We start from the raw sequence: 17,870 nt of genomic DNA, 5'->3' as shown, positions 1-17,870 counted from the left end.
GTGAATGCTGTTGCGGACACCAGACGGACCAGGCAGGAATGCCAGAACAGGTGGTAGGAGGGTCCGAGCCAAGAGGCAGGATGAACACGACCAGGCCAACGCCACCGGAGGAGGGCCCTCCCGCAGACCCGTACACTACCATCCCTGGGAGGAGAGGGTGATGGCCATACTGCCGGTGGAGGCAGTAGAAGGATTAGAAGGACTCCGAGACCCGGGTGAGTACACAAACAACGCACCTCACATGGGGGGAACGGCATCCACAACCAACATCACTAACAGGCACGCAACCACCACAAGCCATCGCATGACTCAACCACACTCCATGAGCACGCACATGCCACTGCTGCCACCATGCCCCATGCACCCAGCTGGACAATGTCAAGTCACAGGCCACAGAAGACAACAACACATGACACGGTAACCCGGATGGCGGGAGGCTGGGCCCAAAAAAGCACATAGTGCAACTCAGAAGCAGACAACAATTCACTCTACCCATATGGCCTAGGTCACAGCCAGACAAACAGTGTGTCCCAACACAGGAATGACTTGCCAGCAAATGGCGGACGCCTTGCATCAACACATGGGGGTGAAGGCACTGTTTAGCACATGACAGCAGCTAATGAACAGCCAACATTGTGAAAGAGTGGCAGCACACACCACCACAGCAGCAGCGCACAGACACACATCACACCCAATGGGTGCCCGGAGATCAGAAACAAACTCACATCAACAAGCCAAGGGCCACTCAAAGATCTGCTAACAGTGTGTGCCCAGGAAGCTGGGCCGAGGTGACAGAGGGTGACACACGGAGGGAGGGAGAGGGGGACAGAGAGGGAGGGAGAGGGGGACAGAGGGAGGGAGAGGGGGACAGAGAGGGAGGGAGACGGACAGAGGGAGGAGGCTGACACACGGAGGGAGGGAGAGGGGGACACAGAGGGAGCGAGACACAGGGAGAGCTAATCAGCCGTGTTGCGTGTGTGAATGTCTGCTCGTCAGCAGGTAGACTGCGTGCATGTAGACAAGGGTGGCCAGTGCCAGAACCCCCCCTCTTCACCATGGCAAAACACAGGGCCATGTCACAACCTGTACATGAGCACAAGGAAAGCTACCTGGATCATATAAGTGTGTGGATCCACTCCATGTGCGCATGTACAGTGCTACACGGAAGGCGCCAATGCATGGCTCGCCACACCTGCCCACTCCACTGCTGACTGCAGTCACACTTGACGCAGCAAGTAAGACTGTGCCACACATAGTTAAAGGGGCCAAAGTGGTGGCCAAGGGACACACCCATGCACAAGTGCACTGTGAGTGGAATGCAAGACAGATCCTAATTCCAAGAGGAAATGTGCCAACTTTGAAACGGATGAAACATGGATGTTGCATGGACCAAAATTAACATTGTCTCTCTCACACACAGGTCAACGTCGTGGTGCACCCCCCAACACTGGGGGGGAACACTCACAGGACCCGGATCTGCAGGAGCCCGATCCCACCGGCAGCGACCACTCTCACCACTCTGCGGACGACCCCGACCGACCTGGCCCCTCTGGTGTCCAACCACCTGCAGCACCTGCGTCAGGTACAACTGTGCCAACCACCACCTCCACTCCTGCCACATCCCAGGAGACACCCAGGATCCCTGCCCCAACACCACAATGCAGCCAGGCTCGCCAGGAGGGACACGGTGTCCCGGGCACCCAGGAGGAGGCAGGCGACAACGCCAATGCCACCCCTCAGGGGTCCCGGAGACCCCATGTGCCCACAAGTGCAGGCCAGGCGCAAGTGGGCAGGGGTGGTGGGAGTGGAGGACGGCGGAGGCGCGAGCCTGACCAGTTGGCTGGGGATCCGGTATTTTCCCATGTCCGTAACATCCTGGACTCATACCGGCAGGACACCACGGGCATGGCCCAGGTTGTGTCCGTCCTCGAGGGGATCAAGGCCCAGCAGGCCCAGCAACATGCGGAGCTAATTGCCTGTCTACTGGTACACCAACGGAGGATGGAGGACAGACAGGCTGAGCAAGTGACGGCATTCCAGGGGATTCACGCTACACTCCGTCGGATGGCCGACACCATGGCGACCCTCTCTGTGCCAGAAGGAGGAGAACATCACCACCCACAGTGAGGGATCAGGAGGAGGAGGAGGAAACATCCGACGGAGCATCCCAGACGTTGTCACGGCCTGCTGGTGAGCTTCCCCGCAGGAGGCCGGGTCGTCCACGGAAAGGACCGTGAGGGTGGCTGCTACATCACCATCTCCCAGGACACCTGGCCTGGCACCTGGCCCACTGGAGCAACAGCATCACAGCATCAAGAGACATTCTCTGCCACATGGCCCTGCTGGTCACTGGCTGACCAATGTTGACAAAGACTGTGGCATGGACTCTAAGGATTTCCCATGGCAAGGACACCAACTCCCCTACTGAACTTTGGATTCCCTAATCCCGGAAAGCCCCTCACTTTGTCCCCCCCCCCCCAATAATAAATCACACTATGAAGAGTATATGCCTGCTGGTAGCATTATTACCTAACATGTGTCTTGTAAAGTCTAAACATGCCTGAGTCATCTTTTCTCTTCAACCATCCACACCCTGGGGCCTGAGTCTGGCACAGGACACATGGGTCACAGTTCATTAGGCAAGACAGACATGGAGCACCATACACACCCGTGATGGGCACAACCAGCTGAGGGGGTGGCCGAACAACCGTGCTGACACACACATTGAGTACACCAACAGTCATGCGCAGAGGTCAGGGATCCAGTCCAGTGTCCTGGGTGGCACCCAGGTATGTGTAGACAGGTGGCAGAACCATGTCCTGCAAGCTTGAGTCCGGTGGATGCAGAGAATGGGGGCCTGGACAACGTTGGATGCATGGGGATGGCACATGTCACAATACCCACGCAGTCATGGACATCATGCCCAATACACAGTCACAGCCCACACACACAGCTTGCATCTTGCGAATCGACACATTGACACATAGCCACAATCAGGGAATACCATGCCAGACATGCAGGATGCACCGTGCCAACACACCAGCATTGACTGAGAAGAGGCACCTTGGAGGCATAGGGACACCTTTATTAGTCATGTATTCGGGTTTGCAGAGGCAACTCGAAGTACACATGAACACATCATGTGGAGTGACATGTGGGTCCAACACTGGCACCCCCCTTCTGCAGCACAAATGCGTGATAGCCATGGTACTGGCACACAAGCGTCGGCTAACAGCTAAATACCCACAGCTGCACACGGAGAGCCTGCCATACACCATAGATCCGCTGATGTGGAAGTCCCACACCATGTCAAGCCAATGCTAACCGTATGTGTCCGAGGGCAGTGTCACACACATTGATGCCATCATCACAATCCACTATCCCATCACTGATGACTGTCAACCAGGCAGACCATCTATTCAGGTGTACACAGCTGCATGTCGTGTCCCATGGGGATGCGACATGGCTGCAGAGGAACCAAACCCCGACAGGGGCAGTGTGCACACATCGTGAACAACTGCCACACCCAATACACCCCAGATGCATCCCTTACCCCATGGAGACTTCCAAACGTGTCCGTGCCTGTAACGCTGAGTCAGCCCACGATGTCATGTCCATGAGGAATAGCAGTGCCACAACAATGCAACCAGCAAACGGCATGCGCAGGTACCTGGGGAAGAGAGACACACAAGAAGTCAGCCACAAAAAGCACAGCCACTTGCATGTGCATTTACTCGACACATGTATGGATGACAACATGCTAGGTCACAATTATGACTGGGGAAATACTACCATCACTGCCACCATCACTCCAGTGACACACCCACACACACCTCTGACCCACGTGCCATACATGCAGGTGGAGACACACATCACAACGCATGCCACACGGCGACCAATGCGTGCACACTCAGACACTGGTACTCACCACTAAGCAAAGAAGTCGCGTATGAGCCGAGTCCGGATGTCCTCTTGCGGCTCCACATCCTCCACATCACTAGCCCCATTGCTAAGCCCTTCGTCCTCCACGGGTGGATGGTCCTCGTCATGTTGATTCAGGATGAGTGGCACAGCTCTTTCAACTGCCATGTTGTGCAGCATGCAGCAGACCATGAAGATCTTGCAGACCTTCGCCGGGGCATAAGGGAGTGCACCGCCGGTCTTGTGGAGGCACCGGAATCGGCTCTTCAGCATGCCAAACGTCCTCTCTATCACTCGCCTTGTCCGGCCATGGGCGGTGTTATAGCGGAGCTGGGCCGGCGTGATGGGGTTGCGGAGAGGTGTCAGCAGCCAAGGCATGTTGGGATAGCCAGCGTCCCCTACATGGGAAGCACATGGACATCGTTAGAACTGGTGAAGCGGTCGTGCTGGTCGGCTATTCAGAATACAGGACAGACAGACTGTACCCACCAACAACACATGCCCGTTCGTTGCGCAGCTGCATCATCATATCAGGCATCCCGCTACGCCTCATGATGTAGGCATCGTGTGCTGATCCTGGGAAACGAGCACAGACATGTGAAATCACCATATTGGACAGACACACCACAAGGGCATTGATGGAGTGGTAGTGCTTCCGATTGCGGTACGCCACCTCCCGTGCGTGTGGTGGTACCAAACCTACATGTGTCCCATCTATGGACCCAATGACATGGGGCATCCCTCCCAGGGCATAGAATCCACGCTTGACCTCAGTCATCTGTTCAGGGGTTGGGAACTTGATGAAGTCATCCAGGTGAATCAACATGGCCTCCAAGAAATCATGCAGCACACCGCTGAACATGCTCTGGGACATGCCACCAACATGAGCTATGGTATTTTGGAAGGTACCCGTGGCAAGAAAATGTAGGGCAGCCATTACCTTCAGCTGGGGTGTCAGTGCCGTAGGATACCTGTGCTGCGGTTGCAGGTGTGGTGCCAGTCTCGCCGTCAGCTCCAGGATCAACGGTTGGGTGAAGCGGTAGAGCCGGATCCTGTCATTCTCCTGCATGGCAGCCAAGTCTGGAATTCTTCGGGCAAGAGGCAGCGCTCTGCAGTAATTTGGAAGTGACAAGGAAGAGTGAGTGCACTACGACAACAACTCATGTCTACTGAGCACATGTAAATCTGGCAATACACACATGCTACATAGGGAGTCAGGTATGTGCTACATGCCCAGGACACGTATGGATGCAAGGTGACACTCCTTCCAAGACCCAGCTACACACGGAGATTGAGAACCTCCCCATGCCACGCCATGGGAATAGCTGTGTCCCAGTGCAAGTGAACAGCCCGACGCAAGACAGGAGTGACATACACCCACACATCAGCAGAAGTGGGATGCCGATTGCAGAGACTGGTTGCGGAACACCGGAGCCACAGGTCACATGACATTACACTAGGCCTGCCCACACACCTTGCCATGAAGGTGCACATGTCATGACTCACCACACATTCCTTGTGAGGATGCTGACATGGCCTTGTCACGCTACTCCGTGTCCCATGCATACATGTGCACCTCACATCCGATACCACATGTGGCATGGTGTGCGGAACAGTGTGCAATGACAATCTACACACAGACACATGTTGGTTGCTGCAACGGCTGCAGCTTTTGAGGGTGCTACAACATCAACCTGATGAAAATCCCGGACACATAAATGACATAGTCACATTGTGCACTGTGGGTAGTGACAAGTCATGTGTCATGACCCCTGTACCGGGCATCATGGGACACTTCCGTGTGTTGGTGTCCGTGCCATGCCAGTGACGCTCACCCCAAGTGCGCAGTACGACATGCACACATGTCAAAGGAGTCAAGGGCATGCCTGGCACACATTGCACCGTCACACAGTACACCTATGCACATCTCATCATACATCTGGTGCCTTCTCCACTCAGGAGGCATGTTCCACATCACAGCCTGTCACACCTGTGCCCCACACATGTAGTAATGCACAGACGATGCCTTGATGTCCATTCCTGGACAAGTATGTCCATCCATGGACAAGTATGTCCGCCCTATTCCTACCTGTGTGTCGCCTATCACCACTGTGATGTGTAAAAACCGCCGTACTGCTGCTAAGAGGGCCTGTGTATGTTCCCAAATCACTGTGGGAGTGCTGCCGTATGTGTACCCATCGTGATGGCGAGCGTACAGGCATTTGTACGGTCCGTACCACTACGGGTACGCATACGCGTGCAGACCCATAGTGATAGTGAGCATAGATGCGTGTGTACGGTCCGTACCACTACGAGTACGCATACGCGTGCAGACCCATAGTGATAGTGAGCGTAGATGCGTGTGTACGGTCCGTACCACTATGAGTACGCATACGCGTGCAGACCCATAGTGATAGTGAGCGTAGATGCGTGTGTACGGTCCGTACCACTACGAGTACGCATACGCGTGCAGACCCATAGTGATAGTGAGCGTAGATGCGTGTGTACGGTCCGTACCACTACGAGTACGCATACGCGTGCAGACCCATAGTGATAGTGAGCCTAGATGCGTGTGTACGGTCCGTACCACTACGAGTACGCATACGCGTGCAGACCCATAGTGATAGTGAGCCTAGATGCGTGTGTACGGTCCGTACCACTACGAGTATGCATACGCGTGCAGACCCATAGTGATAGTGAGCGTAGATGCGTGTGTACGGCCCTATCACTATGGGTCTGCACGCGTATGCGTACCCGTAGTGGCACGTACTGCTTTTTCCCTCACCAGGGGATGATGTCCCTATGACAAAGGTGCAACGCGTTGGCTGCATGACATGCCTTGTTGTAACCAGCTAATTTGTACCCATATGTCTCTCTGTGACATGTGGCTGGTGTATTGATGTGGTGTCAGTGCCGTGAAGGGTGTGGATGGTCGGAGGCGGAGCCTGCCCCAGGTGAGGAAACGCTGGCAGGATATCCGGTGCTGGACGCGGAGGATTGCACGGCTCCTGCTGGGGGACTCACCTGAGAGCCACAAGAACCGCGGCCGCCGCCGTCTGAGCCACCTCCACAGGCGTGTGCTGCCGGTGGTCTTTCCAGACCTGGAGAGGCGCTTACAGGCGATGCAGCAGCCGGAAGGGGGTAGGTACATGTGTGTTTGTTGTGTGTCACCGGCATTTGTAAGGGCACAGTAGCATGAATTCACTGGCAGGGTTTAAAGGTGCTGTGCAGATCCTGTTTGCCCCAGTATAGCGCTGCGCCCCTGCCACCCTTCCCCTCCTTGCAATGTGTTCCCTGGTCTGTGTGTAGTCACTCCTTCACAAGGTAATGTAGGCTGGCGCTTTGTCCACGAGAACAATGACTGTAGCATCATGTGTGGGGGTGGTGTGTAACAGGTTGTGGGACCTTGCCTGTGCACTGTCAAGTTCACTGCATGTGGGTTCCATGTCAGTTGGCACTGATGCTGACTCCAGACATGGGAGTTGGTCTCTCATGTGTCATGCCTTACAGCGCGCATGTCCTATGTAGTGGCCTGTGACATGATGTGCATGAGTGTGTGATACACATAGTGCAGGGATGGTGACGTGTGTTGCAGTCATTACCATTCAGTAGCATGTAGTTGCGTGCCCACTACTGTCCCTTTTCCTCAGTGGTGTATGTGTCATCATAAACGTGGACAATCTCAGTGTCTACAGCGTAGGTTGTGCTCTGTGCCATTGTCCCCTGTCACCATGTATATAGACGTGCTATTTTGTACAGGTGTCCACTGTGCAGCCTGACCTGATTGACCTTCTTCATACTCACAGTTGCCAGTGCCTGTGTGTCTTGTTATACTCATCTGAGGATGGGCACTGGTACCTCATTATTTGTACAGGCGCACCTTGGCTGTTTGGCGTCCAATCTTGCTTTTTGCCTGCCCCTGTGTGTATCACCAAGACTATGAGATGTTGGTGCCACCTCTGTCTCAACAATTTGCCTCGTGTAGGGTCTTGTTGGGGCGGGCAATGCCTATGTGTCAAATCCTACTTGCTGGGTCTGGGCAGTGTGTGATGTGTCTGGACACACACGCAATGTGCAGTGACCGAGTCATGTTGGGCATGTTTTCAGCATTACCTATGCAGCATGTGTCTCAAGTTCATGGATATGGTCCCTGGTCATCGGTATTTTCGCCAACGCTGTGTGGTGCAGATGCAGTGCTGGATTGTCCCCAGGGCCTGGGTGCTATGTCAGACTCCGTTTCCTGTGTTTAGCTATTGTCTCATGCTCTCCATGGTATTTCAGTGGCATGGTGGCTCAACCAACTGTGTGTTTCATGCCCTACATCGGTACCTTGTTTAGTAGATGTTAGGGATCTTCCTTTTCAGGCTATGCAGTGTTACCTATGTCGATTGGACTCATGTGACTGATGTGTACAGCTGTCTGATTAATTTCTGTCTCTCCACCCTGCCCACAGCATCGTCGGGGGACACAGAGGGAGACATGGACACAGGCAAGGCGGAGGGACCGAGCACCAGTGCCAGCCGTGACATCGGGGCTGGCACATCGAGTGGGACAGAGGTGGAGGATAGTGCGGCCGAGGACCTGTCGACTGGCACGTCAGAATACGAAGCTGACAGGTCCGAGGAGGATGTCTCCGAGTGGGCGGTGGCTGCACCAGCAGCTGACAGCGGAACAACACCTCGCACCACCCCCTCAGTTCCCACCAGCCGCCTCCCACTTGCTCGTGTCCCTTCCCAGCGTGCCCGGTCACAGCATGTCTCCTTCCTGCCAGGCACCGCACCCCCTGCCCCTGTCTCCACTGCTGCCGCCAATGCAGAGTCTGTGGACATCCAGCGGCAACTGCAGGTTGGTCAGGCTGCGATCCTTAATGTCCTCCATGCCCACGGCAAAACCCTCACCAACATCGAGGCTTTCTTGGAGGGCATTCATTCATCGCAGGCTGACCAACGCAACTTGCTGAGGTCCATAGACTCCACACTGACTGCAGCAGTGGGTCTCCTGCAGCGCGACCTCCCCCCACCTACCCCTGCCCCATCCACACTTCCCACTCCCATGCCTGTCCCACGTACACCCAGACGTCGGCATGCACCCACATCAACGGACACGGGCACCACACCAGCAGGGAAGGTCAACCGCACTCCTCCTGACACGCACACACAGGGTGAGGTAGGCACACCCACTGGGTCGGGGGGCAAACGTGTGACACGCAGCCATAGTGGGAGTCCGCATTCCACCCAGTCCACTCCCTCCAAATCCCCTCCCCTCAGCTCTCCTGGCCACATCTCCCCCAAGGACTCCTTCATGGCCGCTCTGTCCCTGAGCCCCACAGTTACACCACCACGCAAGCGGTCAAGGAGGTCCCCGGTCAGGGTGGTTGAGTCTCCCCCCCTGTCTCCACCCTCCCCCGGTGGCGCTGCGACCCATCCCTCTGACCCCCCCCCCCTCCTTGGGGCCTGAGGTCCCTTCGGGTGCAGGGGACTCCCTGGAGGACCTTGCAAAGGTGTGTAGTGCCATCCTGGCCTCCGCCTTTGGCACTGACCCACCCCCTGTGGTGGAGTCCTCCATCCCTGCACCCACAACGCCGCCCCTTTGCCCTGATGTCCCTGCGGTGCCTGTTGCTTCCCCCCCCCCTGATGCCCTCACCAGTGTGGAAGACGATGCCATTTGACTGTGCAGGCAAGGTAGGGGACACGCATCCCAATGTGTCCCCCATCCAGCTGAGAATCATTGACTGCCCTATGGGCTTTGTGAAGATTGAACTGCCTGCGATCCACGGACATTGTGCTCATGCTGAATAAAGCTTAATTTTGTTTTCATTATCACACTACTGCTATGCTGGTATTGGTGTTGGTGGGGCTGCTACATGGTTTTGGGTGGTGTGTAAGGGTTTGGGTGTGTGGGATATGTAGTAGTGTACTGCTCATTGGTGGGACCCTGGGATCTGTGTGCCATCACAAGGTGTTGGCTAACTTTCTTTGTTCATGTAAGCAGTTACTGCATGGTGCACTTGTCCCAGGGTGTATTCCTTCCTCTGTGTACCCAGCTTTCTTCCCTGCAGGGTGTTCCCAATGTTTAGCGCAGAGCTGTGTCTACATGAGCTGTGTGTGTGACGGAGCCCTTCTACTTTGGCCATGCATGCAGGGCCATGTCTCCACCTGCAACAATCGTGGCATCCTTGGTGATCACTGTACTTGTGTGTGGAGTCTGTTGACATGAGTTCATGGGGACTTGTTCCCTTGTAGCCAGTATGCATGTGTATAATTCTGGCCTCACACACATGTGTTACACCCCTCCTGTCTCAGGGCACTGCTGGGAGTGATAGGCACCCACCCCTCCTGTCTCAGGGCACTGCTGGGAGGACTCTGCACACACCCCTCCTGTCTCAGGGCACTGCTGGGAGGACTCCACACCCACCCCTCCTGTCTCAGGGCACTGCTGGGAGGACTCCACACCCACCCCTCCTGTCTCAGGGCACTGCTGGGAGTGATAGGCACCCACCCCTCCTGTCTCAGGGCACTGCTGGGAGGACTCTGCACACACCCCTCCTGTCTCAGGGCACTGCTGGGAGGACTCCACACCCACCCCTCCTGTCTCAGGGCACTGCTGGGAGTGATAGGCACCCACCCCTCCTGTCTCAGGGCACTGCTGTTAGTGATAGGCACCCACCCCTCCTGTCTCAGGGCACTGCTGGGAGGATTCCACACCCACCCCTCCTGTCTCAGGGCACTGCTGGGTGGACTCTGCACACACACCTCCGATTTCAGGATATGTACGCTTGGAACATACACGGTGGGGGTACGCTCAATGCATTCGAGGTGAGGGTACGAGTCTACTTACACTGGTGTGGTGGGGGTACGCTCCATGCATACGCGGGTGAGGGTACGGGTCGTACTTACACTGTTGGGGTGTGGGGTACGCTCCTTGCATACGTGGGTGAGGGTACGGGTCGTACTTACACTGTTGGGCTGGGGGGTACGCTCCTTGCATACGCGGGTGGGGGTACGGGTCGTACTTACACTGTTGGGGTGGGGGTACGGTCCGTGAGTCCGCGGGTGGGGGTAGGAGTCGTACTTACACTGGTGGGGGTGGGGGTACGGTCCGTACGTCCGCGGGTGAGGGTTCGAGTCGTACTTACACTGTTGGCATGGAGGGTACGCTCCATGCATACGCGGGTGAGGGTTCGAGTCGTACTTACACTGTTGGCATGGGGGTACGCTCCATGCATACGCGGGTGGGGGTACGGGTCGTACTTACACTGTTGGGCTGGGGGTACGCTCCATGCATACGCGGGTGGGGGTACGGGTCGTACTTACACTGTTGGGCTGGGGGGTACGCTCCATGCATACGCGGGTGGGGGTACGGGTCGTACTTACACTGTTGGGCTGGGGGGTACGCTCCTTGCATACGCGGGTGAGGGTACGGGTCGTACTTACACTGTTGGGCTGGGGGGTACGCTCCATGCATACGCGGGTGGGGGTACGGGTCGTACTTATACTGTTGGGCTGGGGGGGTACGCTCCATGCATACGCGGGTGAGGGTACGGGTCGTACTTACACTGTTGGGCTGGGGGGTACGCTCCATGCATACGCGGGTGGGGGTACGGGTCGTACTTACACTGTTGGGCTGGGGGGTACGCTCCATGCATACGCGGGTGGGGGTACGGGTCGTACTTACACTGTTGGGCTGGGGGGTACGCTCCATGCATACGCGAGTGGGGGTACGGGTCGTACTTACACTGTTGGGCTGGGGGGTACGCTCCTTGCATACGCGGGTGAGGGTACGGGTCGTACTTACACTGTTGGGCTGGGGGGTACGCTCCATGCATACGCGGGTGGGGGTACGGGTCGTACTTACACTGTTGGGGTGGGGGGTACGCTCCTTGCATACGCGGGTGAGGGTACGGGTCGTACTTACACTGTTGAGCTGGGGGGTACGCTCCATGCATACGCGGGTGAGGGTACGGGTCGTACTTACACTGTTGGGGTGGGGGTACGCTCCATGCATACGCGGGTGGGGGTACGGGTCGTACTTTCACTGTTGGGGTGGGGGGTGCGCTCCTTGCATACGGGGTGGGGGTAGGGTCCGTACATATCCGTCCCCACGCTATGTGATGCTTGTGCGGCCCGTACCCAGGCCTTTGCCACGTGGGTGCGATCCGTCCCGCCATTGTTGGGGTGACGTGTGTGGGCGTGGTCCGACTCGTACCCACGCTCTTCAGGCGTGGGTACGGGACGTACCTGTCTGGTTGTGTTGCCGGTTCGCGTGGTGACGGACTTCCGTTGTGGCGGTCGCTGGCTTATCAGGACACGCCCCCACCCCCTCGTGGTGACCAGGGCATGGGAGTCAGGTATGTCCAGGCCATGTGTGGTGTGTGACTTATGTGGTTGTTTTGTGGCCTGCCCTGGTCCTGCCACCCCCACCCCACCCCACTTTCCCCCTCCCTTAGTTATTCTGACCTTCTGCGGCGTCTGCGTCGTAACCTGTAGAGGAGGTGGACTGCTATGAGGGCAGGGATGACTCGTAGGTTCGGGTCCATGTCTGTCCGTCGCGTACTGGTACTCCTTGATCGCGTCGTCCTGTCGCGTACGGGTCCTCCTTGATCGCGTCGTCCTGTCGCGTACGGGTCCTCCTTGGTCGCGTGGTCCTGTGTGTCCGTCGCGTACTGGTCCTCCTTGTTCGCGTCGTCGTCTGTCCGTCGCGTACTGGTGGTCCTTGTTCGCGTCGTCCTGATTTCCCGGCAGTTTTTGGCTGCCGCAAAATATTCACCGTGCGGGGTGACGTCGGTGCGAATCGTGATTCCTGGGTCGTGAATGGCTGGCTGCGAGCGTCCCGACGTCAGGTCGGCGCTTTTCCGGATCGCATTGGTAGGTTTTTTTTGGTCGGTCGGGCTTTTTTACGATTCGTACGGTACTGGTGTACCCGTGCGAATCGTAATTCCTTGTTTGTAAAAATTGACGACCGGGTACGCGTCGGACGGAGATTATGCTCCGTCCGACGGTTCGTACCTGGTTTTTGCCGGATCGTGATCGGCACCTGACTGTCCCTTGATCTCTTCCTTACACACTCCTGCTGTCTCCCTTTATGGTGGGTTTTTCGTCATTCTCTTCCTCTGTCTTTCTGCTTTGTTCGTTTTCAGTCTCTTGCTCTCTCGTGCCCAAAAATAAGTGCCGTGTGGTGCTCCCCACCGGCTCAAATTAAGCACTAGTATGCCATAAGACTCGTGTACACCAGAGGTGCTCCAGTCCAAGCCCCTGGGAGTGTGCTGGGAGGTTTGGGAAATCTAAGATGCTCCAGGGCAAGCAGATGTGAGTGTACCATGACACCGTGTACATCGAAGGGGCTGCAGTATGAGCCTCTGTGAGTGCACGTGTCATAAAACTCATGCATGTCTCAGATGCTCGGATGAACATGTTTGTGAGTTCGCATTAAGACTTGTGTAAATCTGAGGTACTCGTGTGCAAGTCTTTGTGAGTGTGACATAAGCTGTGTGTAGATCTGAGACCCTCCAATGAAGTCTTTGTAAGTGTGCAGGGAGCGCTTGTAAATCTGTGCGTATACACACCCTTCACTCACAACTCTGCTGGTGCCCCTCTACAGATTCTTTGGCAATCCCTGCTAGTTATAGCAACCCTTTGCTCTATTGATCCATCTCTCTCTTGACCTACAGACCCCTTCCATTCCAAATCAGACACACACACCTCTTCGAAGTATACAGGCTCCTCCTCAAACATCTTCAACGGCATCTAAACGGGAGCTTCAGCGCTTCCTGTTATTCCTGGACAGACTTCCACAGCCACGCAACCCTCCTGGAATTCTAGAACTAAGATCAGCAGGTAGCGCTGTGCCTCAGTTATAACCCCCGGTAGCCTTTGCTATTTCCGTAATGGGGTCCTCACACAGCGCTGGCAATGCACCTCAATCTTTCCCTGTAGTATTTCTTGTCATTCCAGTACTGAGGTCCAGATACAGCTCATCAAATGCATCCCAGATGTGACCTAAAACACACCTGATGTGACTCTCGCACTCCGATCTATCAATGCACCCCAGTCGTTGCCTGTAGGAGAGACCCCGGCTTTCCTCTGCTCTCTAGATGTACATTTGTGATAATGGGCGGCTGGTCTTACAAGTGCATAGTGGTGCACAGAATTAGCATCACTGTGTCCTCAATGGTTTGTCTGAGATGTGATTTTGTACTCTGAGTGATGTAACATACAGATGTTTTGCCCAGTGACTTGACGTCCAGTGACATTGAACTCTGAGTGCCCTGATGACGTCCAGTGGTGTCGTGCACCGACGTAAAGTGGCGCTCAGTAACGTTAATGTGCACCACCAAGTAACGTTACGTAAAATGATGTTGTGCACCGAGTGACCGTGTTAGGTGCAGTGATGTGTGCCTAGTGTAGCAACCTTTGATGTTTTTCTCAGGTTCTTGACGTCCATTGGCTCTAAACGCAGAGTAACCAGGGGCGTAACACAGGCCCCCGCAGCCCATGCGGTGCGGGTGGGGGGGCCGAGCTACAGGGGGCCCCCCCTCAGCACAGTACTCAGGCCTGAGAGCTCCGGATTAAATCCAGAGGGGGGGCCCCTCCATGTACCTTGCAGGGGGCCCCCTCAACTTTCGTTACGCCACTGCCTTACGCCTGCTTTGAAACTGACTTAGCCATGATATCCTATGTAAGGTGGATGTCATGGCTAAGTATGTGAGGCCCTATCAGCAAGCTATCGCCAAACTTCGTGAGATTATCGCTGGGTTTCCAGTGATAATCTCACGTTTGGCAGTTAGCACTAGGATTTTTATCGCTTTTGAGATAAGTGTTGCTAATAGCACACTATCTCAGCGATAAAAATCCACGCTAGCCGGCGATAATTATCCTAGCGCTAAGTGCGCTTAGCGATAATTATCGCCGGTTGTTGCTGATATGCCCCTATGTGAGCTAAACAGCACACGCATATGTGATGGAGAAAATATAATTTCACTATTAGACAACAGACAATATATTTCTTCATGCACTCCCCTACAGTTTATGGGAGACCCTGGCCTCGATTATGACTGCTGCACCAAAATACGCATGTCCTAGTGTTTTAGATCCTTTCTCAGCCAGTAAATCTCTGCATGTTTGACCTGCCGACAATGGTGAATTCATAATTCTGTGCAAACAGTGGTCAGCACAGGTGTCAGAACTCACGAGCCACTTCCAATGTAGTGCTATGATTTCGCCTGGCTCTGACCTGCTTCAAAGAAAAGGCTGCTCTGGGAATGTTCTGAAGAGACTGAAAAAGATTCACATCACAGAACACACCTTATTTTTCATCATTAGACTTTGACCCAGATCAAGACAGGGAAAAGCACCAAGGGATCAAGATGGAAGACGATAAAGATAGCAAAGCAGTGACAAAGGATGAAAGGCAGGGAAGGAAAAGAATCTGCAGGAGCAGGATAAAGAGACCAAGAAGCTAGTTTTATGTTTGGAGGGCAGCTCACCAGCCAGGAGGTTTGGCTGGGGGCTCGACACCACCAATGCCAAAAAAGAGATCCCGCCAGAGCTGTGGTGGGTTTTACTGAAGAAAATGCTTTCATCAACCTGCAATGCAATCTGTCAAATCACAGCGACTGGTAGTATTTTTATTGAATTTCAGAAACAGGCTCTCAAAGAGGGGTTTTGTTACTGAAATGCAAAACAATCACAAGACGCACAGGAACTTTGTACCCAGCGCATGGTGGACATTTCTTTCTTTGTCCACTTCTGATCACTATGCTTGTAACTGCTGGCATGGAGAGGAGCAATAGACATCAAATATGTCTTCCTTAAAACTAATCTCATAGAGCCAGGTGGTTTCAATTTCCATTTAGGAAATCTTCTAGATAAAGACACAGAACCTTTAGTAGATACATTGTCATGTCTTGGCCTCTCTCAGATATTGGCTGATACCACACATCTTGTAGGGCACAACGCTGACGGCTTTTTCACCAACAATCGCTGCGTTACTAGTTCGTCCAGTCTTCCATTAACATGGATGGATCACAGGGCCATAATTTACGAAAGGCTGTCAAAAAGGGAGTTTGGGGGCCCCTAGCAGGGCCCCAGTGGGCCTCCGCTATGAGGAGGCCCACATCCATACCCAATGTGCCAGGCACCACATGGTGCCTGGCACAAGCCGCATGTGTGTTTAACAATATCAATTTTTCAATTGCAGCTTGTGCTGCGGCCCGTTTCAGGCGCAGCACAAGCTGCAATTGAAAAAGCCATGATTCCAACCGCATGCAAGGCAGTCGCATCATCATTTGGTGGGTGAGACCGCCGACTATAGTTGTCGGTCGATCCCAATCCCCCTGAGATGGCGGTCGGACACTCGTCCAACCACCATTGTAATTTGGTCCATAGTAATATATTCCCTCTCCCTCTTTTAACCTATTCTTCATAAGTGTCTATTATTTGTTCTAATACTTCCGTTGTTATCATGAGGTGAGTGAGCAACTGTAGGCTTGGCTTAAAAGGGTATGTGCGGGTGAGTATATGAAAACTACAGACTGTAATCTAAGCCAAAATAAACTACAAATATCCAAGCAAGGTTTGCAAGTACACAAAACCTTTATTAATAATTCATTTGTGAAATATATATACCTATATATAACAACCACTGGTATATGTAGTAGTTGTACAATATAAGTTACAGAAAGTCTGTTAAAGTTTTATGAGCAAAAAGGAAATATATTGTGCTGTTACTAGTATTATAGTGTGGGTAAGTATTAGCAAAAGTTTGACAAAGGAAATGAAAGAGGGAATAATAGAATTTTAATTGGGGTACTCGAAATATAATGTATTTAAAGGTTTTCTGATGACTTTTGGCCCCGGTGCTACTACACCTGCTGTACCATTCAAATCACACCCCTAGTGCCTGCAAGATAACTGCATTTGTGACTGTCTGTTTAGGAGTAAAATATAGCAATATTTGGTGCTTAGAGGAGTTATGACAACTTTTGGCCCCAGTGCCACTGCACCTGCTACACCATTCAAATCTTCCCCCATTGCCTGTATGGTAACTGCACCTGTGGTTGCCTATTTAGGAGTAGAAAATCGCAATATTAGGTGTTTAGTGGGGTGCCTAGAGCCTTTGGCCTCAGTGTCACTGCACCTGCTGCACCATTGAAATCATGACCCTAGTGTCTGCAAGGTAATTGCACTTGTGACTGCTTATTTAGTAGTTCAATTTAGCAATATTTGGTGTTTAGAGGAGTTCTGACAACTTTTGGCCCCGGTGCCACTGCACCTGCAGCACCATTGAACTCATGGCACTAGTGCCTGCTAGATAACTGCACTTGTGAAAGCCTGTTTAGTAGCAACATTTTAGAAATATTCTGTTCAGTGGGGTCGCTAGAGCTTTTGGCCCTGGTGCCACTGCACCTGCTGCACCATTCAAATCAAGCCCTTTTTAACTGAAAGATAACTGTAATTGTGTCTGCATGTATAGTAATAACATATAGCAATATTAAGGGGGTAGAGGACAACTTTTGGGCCTGGTGCCATTGCACCTGCTGCACTATTCAAATCATGACCATGTTGTCTGCAAGGTAACTGCACTTGTGACTGCAAGTTTAGTAGTAAAATATAGCAATATTATGTGCTTAGTGGGGTGCCTAAAGCTTTTGGTCCTGGTGCTACTGCACCTGCTGCACCATTCAAATAGTGACCCTATTGCCTGCTAGATAAATGCACTTGTGACATTCTTGTTTAGTGGTTACATTTAGCAGTAATCTGAGTTTAGTGTGGTCCCCAGAGCTTTTGGCCCCAATACCACTGCTTCTGATGCAACATTGAAATCCAGTCCCTTTTAACTGAAAGGAAACTGCCTGTTTACTAATCAAATATAGCAATATTATGTATTTCGAGGAGTTCAGACAACTTTTGGGCCCGGTGTTACTGCACCTGCTGCTCCATTCAAATCATAAT

This window comes from Triturus cristatus, chromosome 9 (genome assembly GCF_964204655.1).
Source record: "Triturus cristatus chromosome 9, aTriCri1.1, whole genome shotgun sequence".
Taxonomy (NCBI): domain Eukaryota; kingdom Metazoa; phylum Chordata; class Amphibia; order Caudata; family Salamandridae; genus Triturus; species Triturus cristatus.
Note: the sequence above shows the minus strand (reverse complement) of the source record.